General features: G+C 39.2%; 1 protein-coding gene across 3 annotated transcripts in view; it reads right to left on the reverse strand.

Annotated features, from left to right (window-relative positions):
* The window catches only part of WHRN (whirlin), a 123,555-nt gene that overhangs the window by 101,560 nt on the left and 2,597 nt on the right, over positions 1–19,398 (reverse strand). The gene's annotated exons all lie outside the window — the stretch shown is intronic.

Below are 19,398 nucleotides of genomic sequence, written 5' to 3' on the forward strand. Positions count from 1 at the left end.
GATAAAGGCTGGATGGGGTGGAGGGGGGGTTCGCTGATATCCCATCAAACCCCTGCCCCACTCTGCAGCTACTGCTTCTGGCATGATGGAAGTTGGATGGGGCAGAGGGGAGGTGTTTTACTGCCCACCCACCACACAGCCTTGCAGTGGAGGTGACTGTGTGGTGGGCAGGTGGTGAACCGCCCCTCTCCACCCCTATTCATTCTCATTTGGAAGCCTGCTTGTACTGTACATACATAGCAGGAAGTTGTCTCTTGTCATTCCAATACACCAGACGTGCTGATGAGTGGTGCCTTCCTGCTGTGATAGTGTGTACTGTACAGAAGAGCTCATCTTCAGGCTCTTCCTCCACTTCATCAATTCCATCAAGTTCTACCAACATTGTTTAAGGCTGTACTGTATTTGAAAACGTTTAAGCATTTACTGTGCATGTACAGAAAGGTAAAAATAAATATTATGTTGAGAAAAACATCTGTCCTAATTGCATTTCTTAAAATAATGTGCCTGTCCTGACTTACATACAAATAAACCTACAGTCCTTATCTCGTATATAACCCAGGGACTACCTGTAAGAGGGAATTAATAAATGTTTCCTTTCTTGGACTAAGATTGGGCTCTAAGAAACAATGAGAGTTCTTGGGCTCTTGAGTGACTAATTGAGATAAAAATCAAAATGGAGCCATTACCAAATAAGTACTTGTAAAAGAACAATAAAATGTAAAATATTGGGCCTGATTTATTAAAGCTCTTCAAGACTGGAGAAGATAGTCCATTATGGGGAAACCTGGGTGATCAAGCAAACATTTTATTGGTTTTCCAAAGGGTTTTCACAACATATTTGGGGGAAAAATTGATATAGCCACATAACAACAAAAAATTCCAACAGTCAAAATGTGCAAAGACTAACCCATCTCATTCATCTTGCTAAAACCTGACATTGCCCAGTCTTTCTACTGGCATTAGACATTAAAAAGGCTTTTGACATAGTATTTTGGCCCTATCTTATGTATGTGCTGGAGAAATGGGGATTTAGACCAAATTTCATTGCCTGGATAAAGGCTTTGTAAACTACCCCCAAGCTTGACCCGGGGAGCTCGGACCTTCTAGCCCATCCCTTCTAAACACCATTGTCATAACTGCCTTCTACTACCAAACCTCCCCCTGCATACCAGCCACTCCCCCCAATTAAATACCCCAACACAAAATCATGGATTTAAATTGGCTGGCAAGCAGCCGTTTATTTAAAACACCACACGTTGTACACTAGCCCAGCCCCCTCTGGCAACACTACCCTTTTTCTTAACCCCTTAAAAGCTCTGGGCTAGGCCCAGCCCCCGGTCATGTAGTCACTGCGCCTAATTCTTACGGCTACGTGCCTCTCTTTCCTACAATACCTGGGGTTCTGTTGCTCCTAGTAGGCCATTTCTAAACAAACCCTGTTCCAATTGAGGAAAGAATGAGGACACTCTGCACCACATATTTATAATTTTTATGAAGCAGCCTAGATAGCTAACCTTTCAGTGTACCATTCAAAAGCCGACACACCCCTGTTAGTGGCGATAGAGGGGGCAGAGGTGTCTCCCCTGGATGGTCTCCTATTGGTCCCAGTTGGTCCCAGCATCACAAGGTTGTATCCCCAAGCCAATATTGGAACATGCGATTTCCCCCAGGTTGCAAGAACTATTTGGCCTTCACATGATGGAGGTAACATACCTTGAAAAGGGTTTAGGACACGCTGTATATACATGGTACCAGAAGCGTTGCTTCCTTCAGAGAAAAGCACAACATTCTGTCCAATGAGATTTTCCAAAATCTGCAGATTAAGCATTTTGTTACTGAAACAAAAGCACCTAACCCGTTGAGGATGAACACCTTTGAAAGCATTTGCAGAATACTACCCAACCCCAAAGGGAATATAACGATAATAAACAGTTCTGTATTAGTAGGTACAGCATCTAAACCACAGGTCTTTATGTCTTTGTCTTTATTGGGAAACAGATCTACAAATGAAACTTGAACCTGGGATGTGGTGCCAAATATGAGATAGCACAGCCAGACGCTCCCCCAATAGTAACGTCACAGAGGCTAACTATAAACTAATAATGTATTGGTACACGGTACCTGCCAGGATCTGCAGATTTTCGGGCACTTCCTCCAGAATGTGTTTCAGATGGTTCTCTGCTAAAGGTACACTGTTCCACATCGGATGGGAATGCCCAAAATTACACAGATTTTGGATTTCTGTGTTTCAGCTTGTATAAACAGTGCTGGGAATATCCATACCAAAAGGTCGCTTTACTAAATGTTAAACCAGAATACTGTACGTTCTTACAGTTCTGCCTGTTACAGTTTACATTTACTGCAGCTAAACAGGTGATGGCTAAGGCTTGGAGCTCAGCTACGCCAATGGTGGCTCAAGTGAAACAGAAAATGTCCCGGTATCTAACCAATGAGAAATTGTCTGCCGTTCTACACGACAAACATGATAAATTCCAGAGAATATGGGAACCGTGGATTACACACTATTTACCACCGGATTTTGACTGGTCCTTATTAACAATTTAAGTCAGGGATTTGCACCATGACATCTGAGAGAGATCTGTGGGTTCGCAGAGTGAGCTGCAATACCGCAGTTTTTCTTTGCCTCACCCCAGCCGAGCCCCTTCTCCCCCCCTTGTTCCCCTCTATGTGATGTCTGAAATTTTATGTTTGTTAGAGTATAACATTAGGCATAACCCAATATACCCTAGATTATATGCAGACTAATGGACTTCCCCCATAAATTACCTTCCATTTTATGTATGGATATTACCACATCATCTATCAGAGACTGTCTTCCGGATCCACAATGTTTATCGGCCACTGGGAAACTTCTCCTCTTAATATTATCATTCCTGTTGTTTTTTTTATTGTTTTCAGTATTCTGTATTGTTTTTGATTTTTGAGCATGTTATTTAAGTGACCTATGTACTTTAATTCAAATCTTTATTACATGTACAACCTTTTACTTGAAAAAACAAAAAAAATTTATTGAAACAGAACCAATCACCAAAAAAGTATACACACATTGCATCTCACATATTATTGTTGAGTTTCCCAGTGTCAAACCTAAACATTGCAATGTAGTGGTAGATATTGTGGGAGGGAGTATTTGCAAAAAAAATTTAAGAGGCTTTGGCAGTATTGTGATAAATGGGCATAACCTTAACATGCATGCTGTTAGGCAGCGATATTAATTTACATGCATTAAATTGACCATTAAGCTTACTTTAAATTCCTTTTATGCTGTAGATCTAAATCAGATAACAGTTACAGGTAATCAATTCAATAGCTGACTTTTAAAACACACAAAAAACAACTGAAGAAAAAAGCAGCTAAAGAAAACTAATACACTGGTTATTCTACTATAATTCTACTATCACATACATAGGTTTGAGTATCCACTGAGTCTTTCAAAGACATATAACATAGCGCATCTAACTATGTGTTGCTTATATCGATAACCAGAACCAAGATTTTGGCCTTGATAAATACAAAGGACAATATAAAATCTACATTTCACCATGCCCATAAAACTGTTCCCTGAAAAGGATGGTCCAGTTCAGTGGTGCCCAACCAGTTTTCATCTGGGGGCCGCTGTTGACATTGGAATAAAACTTGCAGGCCACAATACAAACAAACATTAAAGATGTATGTTTAAAACTAGAAAAGTTTTAATTTAAAATGAAATTAAATTGAGATGTTTCTAGGTACTGTAACATACATGTACCAAATAAAAGCAAATAAAGAATTTTTACATTCACCATTTCATGTTCATTTTATTAATTAAAGATGAAAAACAAAAGCTTTCACACAGTGCTAACCGGTCATTTATTTCTCCCCGCTCACCATTCCTGTACCAAAGAACAGAAACTATACCATACAATGCGTTCTGTCAGTTATAGGGGGGCGCTAACCTTATTTGGATACTTCCAGAGAAATGCAATTTATGTGACAGATAGCCAAGGGCTACATGTTCTAACTACTACATCTTCAGGTCCCTACATCTCCCTGTTCCTGAGAAAATAGGGTTCACATGAGGTAAGTGGCCAGATTTGTGTGACAGAGTAGCATGGTATATTAGCTATAGCTTTTATCTTGTGATAGTGTTGCAGCAAAATTTTAAGGGGAGTTAGCCACAAGAGTCCCCCAATAATCATACATTTTTATAACACCTACAGTTCCCCTTTCAGGAGAAATTGGGTTAAAAGAACATAAATTGCCATTTTTCAAGTGACAGGTATGGTATGGTAGTGACAGTACCATGGTATGGTATGAGTGATGATATTTTGGTGGGGGGTGGGTTAGCCACAAGAGTCCCCCTCCTATAATACATTTCCCTTCCCCTACTGTTCGAGAGAAATTGGGGTTTACAGAAGGTAAGTGGCCAGATATGTGTGACAGGGTAGCATGGTATGACAGGTAATGTTTTTGGATCTTGGTGATGGCACTGTAGTGATGAAATGTTAGGAAGAGTTAGCCACCAGACTCCTGCACTTGCAGTTACATTTACCTGTTCTTACAGAGAAATTGGGGTTCATAGATAGTAAGGAGATAGCTATCTGTGACAGGGTAGCATGATATGATGGGTATAACATTTTAATAGGGAAGGGGGGAACAAAAGGGATTTCTTATTGGCCCCCACATTTCCAATTACCAACATCCCTCTATTCCAGAGACATTAGGGTTCAGGGAAGGTGTTTCCCCCGAGCCAGGGTTCTATGGTATGAGGAAGTTTTGTGATCTTCAAGGGGCACCACAGCGCACAGACAGTTGGCAGTACCCTAATGTTCATTGCCATAAGAGTGGCCCCCAGGGCATCCCCAACAATACAAACTCAATTTGGGGACCCTGGTCTTGAAATAGCCCTCCTAATGTGAAAACATCCCTGATTGTTAGGATTTTATGCTTGTGTCCCCATATCTGGCAACTTGCTATGTTTAGGGGGCTGAAAATAAGTTTAGTAACAGCTCTCAGGGTCCCTTTGTACCTTGAAAATGTCAAATTTCTATGATAATCAGTTTTAGGACATATGAAGGTTTAAACTGTACATGGGGATAATGACAGCTGCGAGAACACAGACACAGCTCTCATGCTGCTAGAATTATCTCACAGTACAAGGAGGGCGGGGAGTAGTCACAGTTGATTGCCAGGTTCATAGTACATGCCCACTCTCAGGAAATTCACACTGAGTATGCTCAAGAAGCCAGATTGGCTGAACAATTAAAGGATTCCAGCTAGACAAAGCATTTGTCAATAGGCCTGATTTATTATAGCTCTCCAAGGCTGGGGAAGATACACTTTCATCAGTGAACCTGGGTGATCCAGAAAACCTTGAATAAATCTGGTCCAGGATTAAAAACTTTTGCTAACAAATAGCAAATTACTTTTAAGAAATGTATTCCAGGTTTGCTAGATCACCCAGCTTTACTGATGAAAGTGTTTCCTCTATGGCTTTGGCTTTAAACGCTTTAACCTTCTGAGCAGTAATCCAGAGTGTGGCACGGGGTAAAAAAAAATCAGCTGATAACGGTAACCCCAAGCCACATTCAGGGTAGCTAAATAAACAAAAAATAAAGACTTACCTGGTTCCACTGGCATCCGCCAGTGTACTGCTCGTCCGAAACCATCCTCTGGCCGGGTCCTCTTTTTTGATCGGTCCCCTGGCAATTCCGCTGACGTTCCTCAGCATTTCACGGTGACATTGATGTGTGTGTTGGTGCGTGTGATGGAGCGTGGCAGGAATTTCAAATGGTTTTGTAATGGGTTCAATACAAAATAACTGTATTGAATCCAATACAAAGTATTTAATATAAATATATGCTACTGCACAGTTATATTATAGGTTTTAGTGTTTTTGATGTATTTATGCACTCTTGTTTTACCAGATTTTTGTGTTTTTATTTAAAGTTTATTATTAAATTTAATAAATATTGGACATATTTCAGTGAGGTATGTCTAAGAATTACAGGCCTACAATGTAAAATAAATTTTCATGAAAGGCAATGTACTGCTTTTAGACATATAAATCCAAACAGAAATGAACCGCCCAGGAGGTTAATAAATCAGGCCAACTGAGTTCAGCCAATCCAGTGTGGAGGCAGCTGGGGAAACCATTCGCTGCATTGGCTGAACAATGACCAAAGCATTGCACACCTAGGCAAAGCTCCTGTCATTGTGCAGGAGCACACAGCAAAGATGGCTGTAAAAGATTGCCATGGGGCCTCATATTTAGACATCACTGGACTCAACTAAGGTATTTTGTATAATAATGTATAATTTTAAATATCATAATTTTTAAAACAAATACTGCAGCATGAATGTTTGAGGCTTGGCATATTTTTATATTTTACCAAAAAACGGAGATTGTATTATATATTGTTTGCACTCAAATTAATTTTTATGTAACATCTTACTTTAATATGTTTAAAATATGTTTGGCCAAATATCAAGTGACAAAAAACTACGGTAAATACAACTCTTTGTACAGTACATGTCCTTGGATTTCAGGAATTTTTTTTTTAGATGTTTTAGGAAAATCTTCAAGACAAAAAATGGAAAAAATAGTTAGGGTCAAGAACAGTATCCAGCAATTATGGGCTTTTTTTTCCCTTGCTGTGTTTGTTAATCACTTTTCTACTGAGCACTTTAAAATGGCCCTCTGGTAGCAGTTCTTTGCCAAACACCATTTTAAACCAGCACCTGTCTATGTAAGAAAGTAAACAAACTCTGGCAACATAGTTTTTTCCATTTTACAAGCAAGTAAAATGTTATGGCTTTACAGTTTGTATATCACTTTGTTCAACACAACCTCACTTTTTTAGATTTTTACCAACAAATTAGAGATTATGTTGTGTGAACTCAAACTAATCTTAGCACATTTCGCAGTGATAGCAAATTTATTTATATTATACCAGATTTATTTAAGAATAATGCAAATGACAATAAATTGCAACTACTCTCATTTTATTTTACAGCTTTAGAGAAAATATAATACAATTTTTGATTAAATATCTATTGCCAAAAGAAAGCCTTGTCTGTCCTGAAAAAAATATATATATATCAAGATTGCCTATATCAGGTAAACTACAAAAGAGCTATGATCAGAGAAAATTTTACACTACTAAAAGCAAAAATATGGTTTGGTACTGAGTGGTGTATGTACTGGGGATACAGATGGGGGTTATTGATGTCTTTGCATCCTAGTATAGACTTATCTCTGTGGCCATCACATGAATAAAAAGTCCCTTGTTCAGACCTGGATGTAGTACAGATGAGAATGGAAAACTGCTTCGTGCTGTGAGACGGCGCTGACATGTTTATTTCACCACCATTATAATCATAGTCATATGTTGGCAAAACACAGAGCTGGCTCAGGTGGCTCATACAGAGCAAGACATCGCAGGAAGCAATCTTCACAGACTGTGTAAATCTTCACAGTAATTTGTTTATTAGGGTGGAAAAAAAAATGGCAAGAAGCTGTGTCAACAACAACACTGTGACATTGGATTTTGTTTGTTTGTTAAAGAAAAATGCCCCCATGTTCTGTAACTTCTGAGTAGTCATGCTGTAATGGTTGATTTGAAATTCAATATCAAAATACAACCTTCCCCTTTTTCCCATGAAAGTCATAATAATATCTATCTATCTATCTATCTATCTATCTATCTTCTGAACTTAAAAATATTTGTTTTTTTCACAATGATAACAAAAGTAGTTGTATTAAGGGCACCATAAGCAGCAAATGCAGACCACAGCAGCAAAGCTGATCAATGCTTTCTGTAATATGGACTGCACTTGTGAAATATCTAGTAGAATGAGCACTAGTGACCACAGAATGCAAAGATCATGACGATGATGACGACTGCTTTACAACACTATTCACGGGTGTGTAAATGACACCAATGATCATTTTGGGTATCTGTAAGAGTGGCACTCTTCCCATTGGCTAGCAATGTAAGAGACATTATTCCCACTAACAACCAATGTACTATAAGCTGTAGATATAATAAATATAGCGGGGTTTCCCTGAAAACATCAAAGTTATTTGAAGGGTTCCCCCATGTTAAAAACTTTGAAAAAGGCTGCTCTATACACTAACACTACAATCCCTATCTGGCTCCACCAATAAAGTTCTAACACTTAAGCTCTTCCCGTAAAGCCCTGGGGACCTTCTGAGATGTTGGCGAATGCTTAAGAAATCTGAGATGTTGAGATGTTGGCGGATGCTAGGCGAGAACTACATCCAAAGGAATTTCATGGCAGTTCCATGATCTGATCATGATGCAGTCCAGGCCACTCTCTCCTCTTTATTCCCAAAGCCACCCTCTCCTCTTTATTCATATAGGTGGTTGCTTAATGACTCCCTGTTTAGTTACCCCGCTGTGGATCAAAAACTTCAGGAGACCCTTGATGAGTATTTCTCTCTTAATCAACAAACTGCAACCCCAACAGCCATGCTTTGGGTGGCACATAAGGTGGTGGCTTGGGGTTGCCTCATTCAAATCACCTCACAAATTAAAAAGCAATGTATGACAAATTTGGCTCAATTAGTTGCAAAGTTGCAGAGTTACGCACTTAATTTACACTCCCTCCCAATCAAGATGTGAGATGTCAACTGGATGAGATCCAGACACAATTGAATCTCTGTATGGCTTCTCTGGCCGAAAAGATATTGAGATGGTTTAAACATAAATTCTATAGATATATTAATAAAATGCATACGTTGCTGATGAAAAGATTGAGACACCACGATCAACGCTTTAACTCATACAGACTCAAAGTCAATGGGTTAGGCTTTACTAGTAATCCTGTACATATCCTGCAAGAATTCCATACGTATTTGGGCAAATTATTTCAAGCACCCCAATCCTTTGACAGGGCATCTATGGACAGATTTCTTGAACACATATCTCTGCCTACAATTACTGCATCTATGCAGGAGACTATGGAAACCCCCATTACTCTGCTGGGACTGGATGGGTCCACGGAAACATATTATAAGAAATACCAGCATGTGCTGGGACCCCACTTAGTACAGGCATTTAACGCTTTTCTCCAGGGAAGTGAATTAGACAATAGTACTTTTGACGCAGCTATTTGCATGTTGCCAAAACCTTCCACCGATTTGATGGCTTAGTCCAACTACAGACCGATTTCCCTCCTCAACCTGGATGCTAAGCTCCTGGTAGCAATCTTGGCGGCCTGGCTGGGCAGGGGATATTGTTTCTGCTGACCAAACTGGGTTTATTTCCAGGTGTCAAGCCCGGGATAGCATATGAAGGGTATTGAACCTAGCTCATCAGGCTAGAAAGATGAATACCCCAGCATTTCTTCTTAGTCTGGATATTCCTAAAGCATCTAATTCTGTTATTTGGCCATACCTTATGTCCCTACAGGGAAAATGGGGCTTCGGCCCTAATTTTTGTGCATGGGTAACCTCTCTTTACGCCTCCCCTAAAGCTTCTATTCAATACATGGGCTACCGCTCCTCGTACTTTTCTATGGGCAGGGGTACCAGGCAGGGATGCCCGTTGCTGCCACTGCTTTTTGCAAGGGCGGTGGAACCTTTGGCAATAGCCATTAGGGAGCACAGTGATAGTTGGGGTCTAGAGGTGAATGGTTCTTTGCAGATGACATCCTCCTTAGTCTGACTAGCCAATGGTATCCCTGCCCAACCTGATGGAGGTTTTGCAACACTTTCAAGCATTCTCCGGGCTCCAGCTAAATAGCTCTAAATGCAAGGCACTTAATATCACACTGCCGCAAGAAATGGTAATGGGTATAAAGGAGTTTTTTCCTTTTAAATGGCAGTCAAAACGGGAGTCAGTTTTTTGGGAATTTATATTTCACCATCATATGACTCCCTGTATTCCGCCTGTGTCTGTGGAAGCATTACTGTGGGTCCGGGGCTCTCAGCGTCGTCACATATCTAACCCTATTTTGTGGCACACGCCGAGAATCTGGGATTCTATAAAAACAATTGGTGGGCTTGTCTCCCAGCACACTCCGGTGTCCCCTAATATAGGGAACACAATGTTCTTCCCTGGTTTGGAAGATTTGAGACATTTTACTCGGTGGGTGGAGAAAGACCTCTATAGGCTTCATCGCTTCATCATTTTAATAATCCATTTGGGATACTTTCTTTTAGTGTGTTACCTGATAATCATTAAGCTTCATCATTGGAGCTCATTCGTTATCTCCAAATCAAGCACTTTGCCCAGACCAGGCTTGGGAGATCCACTGGACCATTCAATATGACCTGGTTTGAAAAGTTGTGTGTACAGGATTCATATGCAAAAGGGGTCTTGTTGGCCATCCATGTTGACCTGGTACAGAGAATTACATTCACACCCTCATATGTGTCTCGCTGGGAAACTGACCCGGGTATATCGCTCGAGCAGGAAGATTGGGCCCAAGTGTAGAACACGGCTGCCCACTGTAGCATAAACATGGCTGCAGTGGAAGCCAATTACAAATTAATGTTATGGTAGTATATGGTGCAATCTCGATTGGCCAAGTTTAAACCTGCCTGCTCTGGCAGTTGCTTTAGGGGCTGTAAAACAGCGGGAACGCTATACCATACTTCATGGGAGTGGCCCAAAGTGATGAGATTCTAGACTCAGGTATACCAAATGGCCTACAATATTGTGGGATGCTCCGTTCCTAAGCGGCCTGTGGAGGCTCTCTTGAATTTGAAACCATTGGTCTGCACCAATACCCAGTTTAAATTGTTGACCTACCTGTTCACTTCAGCCAAAATGGTGCTAGCCAAGGCCTGGTGGTCAGCAGTCCCTACCTTAGAGCAAGTTAAGAATAAAATGTCTTGGTTCTTAGTGAATGAGAAGATGAGAGTCTTACTAACTGATTCCGTACCTAAATTTCAGAAGATATGGTCCCAATGGATCGAAAACTATATGCTTATGGGCTGGGATCGTTCATTGTTGTCTATATAGATGTAAGCACACTATTGTAAAATGACAAATGACAAGTAGATTCTATTAGTTAACTGGGCGACCTGCCTCTCCTCCCACCTCCCCTACCCCTTTGTTTCTATATTGTTCTGGTTCTGTGTGGTAATAATGTGGTCTTTTATGTTTTCTGTTTTTATATGTACTTGAATTTTGTATTCAACATTTTACTTCTACTATTTTATTATTTTATTTGTTCATTATTTGTATGTTATAAAAAAATCAATAAAAACTTGTTGAAAAAAAAAATTCTGGGGACCTGAGTGTCAAAACACTAGGGCCCCCAGTCCCCATGGTAGTTGAATTCAGCAGTTTTGGGCCTCTAAAACATCCTATGCCTAACGATATCTAGCAAAGTCTAGCGAACAAAATAGGAGAGTTGGAAGCCTTATTAGTGAAGAGAATTATGACTTGCTGAATCCTGGTTTTGTTCTTCGCATGACTGGGCTGTCAATATTCCTGGGTAGACTCTCTTTCGTAAAGACAGAGTCAAACGAAAGGGTGGTGGTGTCTGTCTGTATGTGAGAAGTGATCTGAAAGTGAATGTGAAAAAAGAAATTGCAGATGGAACAAGCAATGAGGTTGAGGTCTATATGGGTGGAGTTGAATGTGGGGTTGTATAACACACAATTAATTATTGGAGTCTGCTATAGGTTGCCCAGTGCTAAGGAAGAAATAGAGAATCAACTACTAGCACAGATAGAAAAAGCAACAAAATTGGAAGTGTTTTAATCATGGGAGAATTCAACTACCCTGACATTGACTGGAGTAATAGCACTACAGGAACAGCAAAAGGGAGGAAATTTGTGAATTTTTTACAAGATAATTTTATGGTACAGTTTATGGAAGCCCCAACTAGAAATTATACTCTGCTGGACCTATTTCTTTCTAAAAAATGCAGAGCTTATAACAAATGTGCAAATAAAAGAGAATCTGGGTAGCAGGGACCATAAATGATTTCATTTAATGTAAGTTGTAAACAGGAAGCAAAAACAGGAAAGATAAAACATTTATTTTAGGAGAGCAAATTTTCCTAATTATCTCTGTGTGATTATTAGCTCTGTGACTTGGACTGGAAGACAATATTGTCCTCAAAGAACACAGAACAGGAATGGGAATGTTTCAAGTCTGTTCTACAAAAGCACACTGAAAAATATATTCCAATGGGTAATAAGTTTAAGAGGCTAAAATGAAAACCTATGTGGCTCACAGCTGATGTTAAAAAAGCCATAAGGAACAAGAAAAGGGCATTCCAAAAATATAAACATGAAGGATCACCTTCATCATTTGAAAACTATAAAGAATATACCAAAAGATGTAAAAATGAGATACAATGTGCAAAACTTCAAAATGAAAGACAGATTGCAAAGAAAAAAAATAATAATAAGAATAAAAATATAATAATAGCAAAAAAATCAGATCAGAGCATGTAGGCCCCTAATGAATGTCTCTGGGTTGGAAACTGGGGATAAAGAAAAGGCGGATTTACTAAACACTTTTTTTTTTAGCTCTGTGTACACATAGGAAAATGGCAGAGCTCAAGTCCAATTTCAGAACAGCAATGTCACTGCCTTAAATGAGTCACAATGGCTCAAAATTTATATGATTGAGAAACAGTTGGGCAAAATTAAGGTTGGCAAAGCACCAGGACCTGATGGATTACATCCACGTGTCCTCAAAGAGCTGAGCTCGGTAATTTCAAAGCCATTATTTCTCATTTTTAGAGACTCTTTAGTCACTGGCATGGTACCGATGGACCGGCGTAGGGCCAATGTGGTTCCTGTCTTCAAAAAGGGAGCAAAGTCATTACCAGTAACTACAGACTGGTTAGTTTAACGTCCATAGTTGGACTCCTAGAGAGTTTGATAAAGAACCACATAGGGGAGTTTCTGCTAGAAAATATTATAAGTGATAGTCAGCATGGCTTCAAGAAAGACCAAAATTATCAAACAAATTTACTCTCTTTTTATGAGAAAGTAGGTAAACAGGTAGACAGTGAAATAGCAGTTGATATAGTGTACTTGGACTTTGCTAAAGCATTTGACACAGAACCCTACAGACGGAAATTTGCAAGTTAGGGTCAAAAGGTTTAGAAAAGTTAATCGGGAAATGGATAGAGAACTGGCTTAAGACCGCATCCAGAGAGTTGTAAATAATGATTCATGCTCTCAATGGTCTAAGGTTATTGGTGGTGTACCCCAGGGTTCAGTGTTGGGACCTTTACTGTTTAACATCTTTATAAAATATATAGAGTTTGGGATTAAAAGTACCATTTCTGTGTTTGCAGATGACACCAAACTATGTAATGGAATTAAGTCCATACAGGATGCCTATAATCTACAAGCAGACCTGGGTGTACTGTTTGATTGGGCAGTCAAGTGTCAAATGACATTTAATATAGATAAAAGTAAAATTATGCACTTGGGGGCTAACAACATGCATGCTTCATACTGTCTAGAGGGAATACATTTGGGGAGGTCAGAAATAGAAAAGCAACTTCTGGTTCTGGTAAATCATAGACTTAATAACAGCATGCAATGTCAAGCTGCAATATCTAAAGCTAGTAAAGTACTTTCTCGTAAATAGGAATAGACTGCAGAGAAGGAGACATTATCATGCCCCTGTACAAAGCATTGGTCATACCACATTTGGAATATGGAGTTCAGTTTTGGGCACCAGTTCACAAAAAGAACATTTTGGAATTGGAGAAAGTGAAGAGAAGGGCAACTAAACTAATAAAAGGAATGGAGGAGCTAAGCTATGAGGAAAGATTAGCTGAACTGAATCTATTCTCCCTTGAGAAGAGACGTTTTGGAGGGGATATGTTCACCCTGTATAATTATATATAAATGGTCCAATTCTCTTCCCAATTATTCACTTTGAGATCATTACAAAGAACAAGAGGGCACTCTTTGCGTCTGGAGGAAAAGAAGTTTAAGCTCCGGATAAGGAAGGGACTCTTCACTGTAGGGTCTATGAAAATGTGGAATCGGCTCCCTCAGGAAGTAGTTTCAGCAACTACTATAGATTGCTTTAAGAAAAAGCTGGATGCTTTTCTAGAAGCATAGAATATAACTGGGTATTATGGATTTAAAGATAACAGAGACTGTTGATCGAAGGAAAATCCGATTGCCTCATGGAATTCGGAAGGAATGTTTTTTCGTTTTTTTTGTTGAAGCAAATTGTACCAGGGTTTTTTTGTCTTCCTCTGGACCAACTATGTCCTATAGGGTTTTATATCCGGGATATGTTTATTTCCCTAGTGGTTGAACTTGATAGACTTATGTCTTTTTTCAACCTAACCTACTATGTAACTATCTCAGCAGGAGAATTTTTTAATGATTGTCAAAGTTATTTGGTTTTTGAAGAACTAAACCAAATTACCAATTTTCTGGTGCCTACAGCCACATCATTCTGAATATGCCCAATCTTGTCTGATGTCAGAATCTAAGCAGCGTTGAGCTTGGATAGTATTTGGATGGAAGACCAATATTCTGGTCTCTTATTTGACCTAAATTCAAAACTCAACAGTAACACTTTAAACCTCATGCCATTACACTTGCTCATGTCATATTTGTAAAATTGTAGCTGCAGTGTTTGAGCTGATCAAGCTAACAAAAGTGAGAGAAGTAGATGGTCAAATGTGAGGGAAAGAGAGGAGGAAGTGTGTAAGCAGATCAAGTACCGGGAAATAAAACAAGGAAAGCAGCAGAGAAGAGTTGATCTTGGATAAAGGTAGGGAGAAAAAGGTGAAATGTAATCATGGAATGAGGACAGAAGAGACTGAAAGTGATGCGACTGTGAATCACTTTGAGAACCAATACAAAGAGGTTGAGTTTGGCTGGGTGTTACAGTGGAAGATGACTGTGGTTTGGAAAGCAGGGAGGAATAGTTGAAATTTATTTTGAACAGGGGAAAAAGAAAGCGACAACTGTTGCAGAGGTGTAAAGGGAAAGAAGACTGAGAGCTGATTGTATTCCACTAGAAAAAAATTTAGGAACTGGTCCTAGGACTGGAGTATGCAGAGACAAAAGACAGAGATGGAAGCTAACTATTGACTAGGGGAGCAGTCATGTATGAAAAGTAATTTATCTTTCCTGAGAAACAAACAGCAGTTCATACAGTGGCAGCAGTAAGCACCATGGGCAGCACGGTGGCTCAGGGGTTAGCACTCTGGCCTTTGCAGTGCTAGGTCCCTGGTTCGATCCCCAGCCAGGACATTATCTGCATGGAGTTTGCAGGTTCTCCCCGTGTCTGCGTGTGTTTCCTCCCACATCCCAAAAACATGCAGTGAGGTTAATTGGCTTCTCCCTAACAATTGACCTTAGACCACAATAATGACATATGACTATGATAGGGACATTAGATTGTGAGCTCCTTTGAGGGACAGTTAGTGACATGACTGTGGACTATGTACAGCGCTGCGTAATATGATGGCACTATATAAATACTGTATAATAATAATACAGGAACGCCCAAAAGTAGTCCAAGCAGTTTTTTTCTGCACTTTTAACTATGTAATACATAAGCATAAATATATATACAGTATATATAAAAACGCATTCTGTTAGATGGATTAAAAAGTTTGGGTGTTTTGGCTTTCAGCACATGACTGAAGCACAAGAGCTTTGTTTTTAAAAAGTAATGTAAGCAGTGGGTACCTGGTACACAACAGCAAATACATTATGTAAATGATACAGTCAGTGTTCACACAGCAAACCCAATTTGCAAGTCAGGAACATGCTGCTCATCTCAATTGCTTAGAGCATGCAAAAATATGGGTCATTTGTAGATTTCCAGTGGCAGCCTTGGTCAGTTATTTATTTGCAAAATAATTTACCCGCTTCCATGCTTACCTAGATTTTGTTTGTATCAAAATGATTGATACATTTTGGTTACATTATTATTTATTCGTAACAATTTTATTCTTGGTTAACGGGCAGTTTAAGCAGCAGTTACCAGAAGGTTGACAGCCTATCATCCATCCATCAACCGCATTCCCCTTTCTCCATTATTGAAATGAGTGAGAGCTTTAGGAAGATTGTTTTGATAGGTGGTGGACATACATTAGTCAACCATGCTGTGAATCTTGTACTTTTGGATGTTACTTGCAGTCTGTTGTGTGAAAAAAATATCCGATCCGATTTTGCGGTACTATATCTGCCTGTCGTTTGCTATGGTAGGTGGCTAATTGCATGCAGTCAAGAAGTCCTACCCACTTTCATGTGAACAAGCCCTTAGTGTCATAAAAGTTGCCAGAAATCTAAAAACCCAAAAGGATCCTAGTTGTTTTTGGTTATTGCTCTTCTTCAGAGCCATGATTGGCATCATGACCATCAAGAGAGGTAGGAATAGACATTTTTCTCATAGTACTATTTTTTTTACTATGTCTACATTACTGACAATGTTTTAATGCATGTTTTATCTGAAAAGAGAATATTACTAAGAAATGGTCACTGGTAAGTTTAGAAATCTGGCAAGTAGCACTTATAAAAAAAAGATTTAAAGATGGATCCGCTAAAGAATATTGGATATTTACAAGGTAAATATCTAAAGTGTGCCAAGAAGTCCACCATAGCTACATCAGAGAAAAGATTTGGCCAGCTTTTTTGTTACCAATGTCACACAACTGGACACTAAGGTTTAAATAAATTTCTCGATAAAAAAATGTAAGGGTCAAAAAATGTGCCATTTGTTGCTGTTTCAATTGGTCCAGACATCCAGCATTTGGTCCCATTCCAAATTTGATTTTGACTTATTATTATTATCATTACACAGTATTTAAATAGAGCAGACATATTAGGCAGCACTTTACAAAGTTCATAGCTGTCCCTCAAAGGGGCTCACAATTTAATGTCTCTACCAGTCATATGTCTTTTATACAGTCTATGGAAAACTTTGGGTGGAAGCCAAATAATTTACCTGCATGTTTTTGGAATGTGGGAGGAAACCCAAGTAAGCACAGGGAGAAACTGCAAACTCCATGCAGATAGTGTCCTGGCCAAGATTCAAACCTGGGACCTAGCACTGCAAAGGCCAGAGTGCTAATCTCTGAGCCACTCAGATAGAGTGCTACTCAGGAGAGAGTGTTTTAAACGTGAGAGTAATAAAGAAAAACAAGGCTAAAATACATAGACATTGAAAACATGCTTGGTTCAGTTGTGTGAATGAGACTAATGAAATCAAAAGATAATCTAGATATCTTTTGAAATCAAAAGACATCCAATTTAATTTTTTAAAGATAGAGAAGCTTGGAAAAGCTGTGAAACATCTTCAACATGACAAGAACCAGACTAAATGAATGTTACTAACTACTACTAGTTTTACAATGACCTGGATAAATGTGAACCTTCTCAGACCTATGTGGACCAACAGTTCTGACTTTAGTGATTGTCCATTTGTTTCCACTGTTCCACTCAAAATGTAATTAAAGCTTATCATATCACCTCCATTTTCTTACCTAACTTCACCCATCCACCACAGAGTCATACTTACTAAGATCGGAAGGATGTTGCTTGGTTATAGTATCAAGACTTCTTTCCTCACTTAGACTTCTATGGTGCTTTCTCCAGAGGGGGTAAATAAAGGTAGATGAGACCTATAGAAATCTATGTGGTATTACTGTGCAGGAGCAGGAAGAAGATTGGAAGATGTAACCAACATGGAGCAACACCCATCAGATATCAGTAAGTATTGATCTCTGGAAGGTGGGTTAGGTTATCTAGGCAGTTAGGGAGGTGGTCAGAATATGTGGTTACAAAGTAGTTGGAAAGTGCGCTAAATTTATATATCTGGCATGAGTAAGTTGTTGGTGGTAGCAGTTTCCCAGTGCAGATGGTTTTTGGTGCAAAGAGGGCATTTAGTGTCAGTCTTTGTGCAGGGTGGATCCTTTTGGTTTTGACAAGGTAGGAAGGTAGGTATGGATTTCAACACAAACTTAGTGCTGTACAACACAGCACTACATATGAAATCCATATGAAAAGTGTATTGTGTTGTGACCCTTTCAAATGCTCTTCCAATGGAGACTCCAAGCAGTTGTACAGGTAGACTTTGCTCAAACATGTTCCACTGTTGTAACTGTAAGGAAACACTCCACTCTATGAACGTACAGGTAGGTTTTAAAGTGTCCCTGTTTTGTTGTTAGAAAAGTAAACTATGCCTAAGTGGTACTTCATAAACCTACCTTTTGTCCTGAATTACGATTGAAAATAGCAGTTTGCTTCCTGTTCCAAGGCAACCGTATTCTCTAGCCTCATAGCTGTATATATGCACTGTCAGATCTTTTAAGGCACTGCTTCCTCTGACCACTAGTCTCCTAGATTTGAACTAATATCAGGTGTGGGTGAAAGTTAAACTTGAGGACCTGCAAAGCTCTCTGCTTCTGTTTTATTGTTCTCTAGCCCATGGCTCTTCTGCCTATAATGCTGATTCTAAGTTATTACTCCACTAGTTATCAGGTCATCCTTAGATGGGAAGCTCTCCCAACATGACCGTCTCAGCACAGTGACACAGTGCATGACCAGGCATGGTAAATTAGTAATGAAGAAAAGATCATCTGCTTGAAGGCCACGGGTAGTACTGATATCTAGTATTTTGCCCTTTGCTGAATTTTATTTTGGATATTACTTAGACAGGTCTGGTCCTTTTTAGGGTTAAGACTGAAGGTTATGTTTAAGGTCAAACTAAAATGTAAATGTTTAGAATTAGGGTAAGCAATCCATATCATAAAGGTTAATTATAGGATTGGCAAGGATAAGGCTAAAGTTAGGAGTCAAGGAGCACCACAGAGTCTTTTTTAGGCTGGTCTCCAGATCTGAAATCCACAAAGTTCTCAGTGCTGGAGAACCACATACCATTCTGAAAATATCTGCCCATTGAAAGTATTTAGCAGAGCTCATCTGAGTGCTGTGTAATAGGTGCTTGGTGATTTAATCTATATGAATGGCATCAACTGTAAAGCAGAACCAGTAATCAATTGGATTTTGAAGCATTTCAGCTGATGAAAAGATTGAATCTGTAATTGAAAGCATTTTCTTGTTGCAGTCACCCTGGCATTTAAGTTGTCATTTTATTTCAAACTGTATTAGATGTAGATTGACCATTCAGTGATTTATATACAACAAATAATTAGATTTAGTTTAAAGCAGATATTCTCCACTTCGTTCAGGTACATGTTAGGGCAATATGGTTATTGGGTTAATTTATAACAACAACACAAACCTATGATACAAGACTGTGAGCCAATATTGATTCCTGAACGATCATCACAAATACATGTGCTGTGAACAGGCATATTTGTTACTTGCAAACAACTGTCAATAGTTGTGCTACTATGGCCAGTGGGTTTTGTTACTGCTACCTGCTAACTTATGTTATATGTCAGAATCAA

This window comes from Pyxicephalus adspersus, chromosome Z (assembly GCF_032062135.1).
Source record: "Pyxicephalus adspersus chromosome Z, UCB_Pads_2.0, whole genome shotgun sequence".
Taxonomy (NCBI): Eukaryota; Metazoa; Chordata; class Amphibia; order Anura; family Pyxicephalidae; genus Pyxicephalus; species Pyxicephalus adspersus.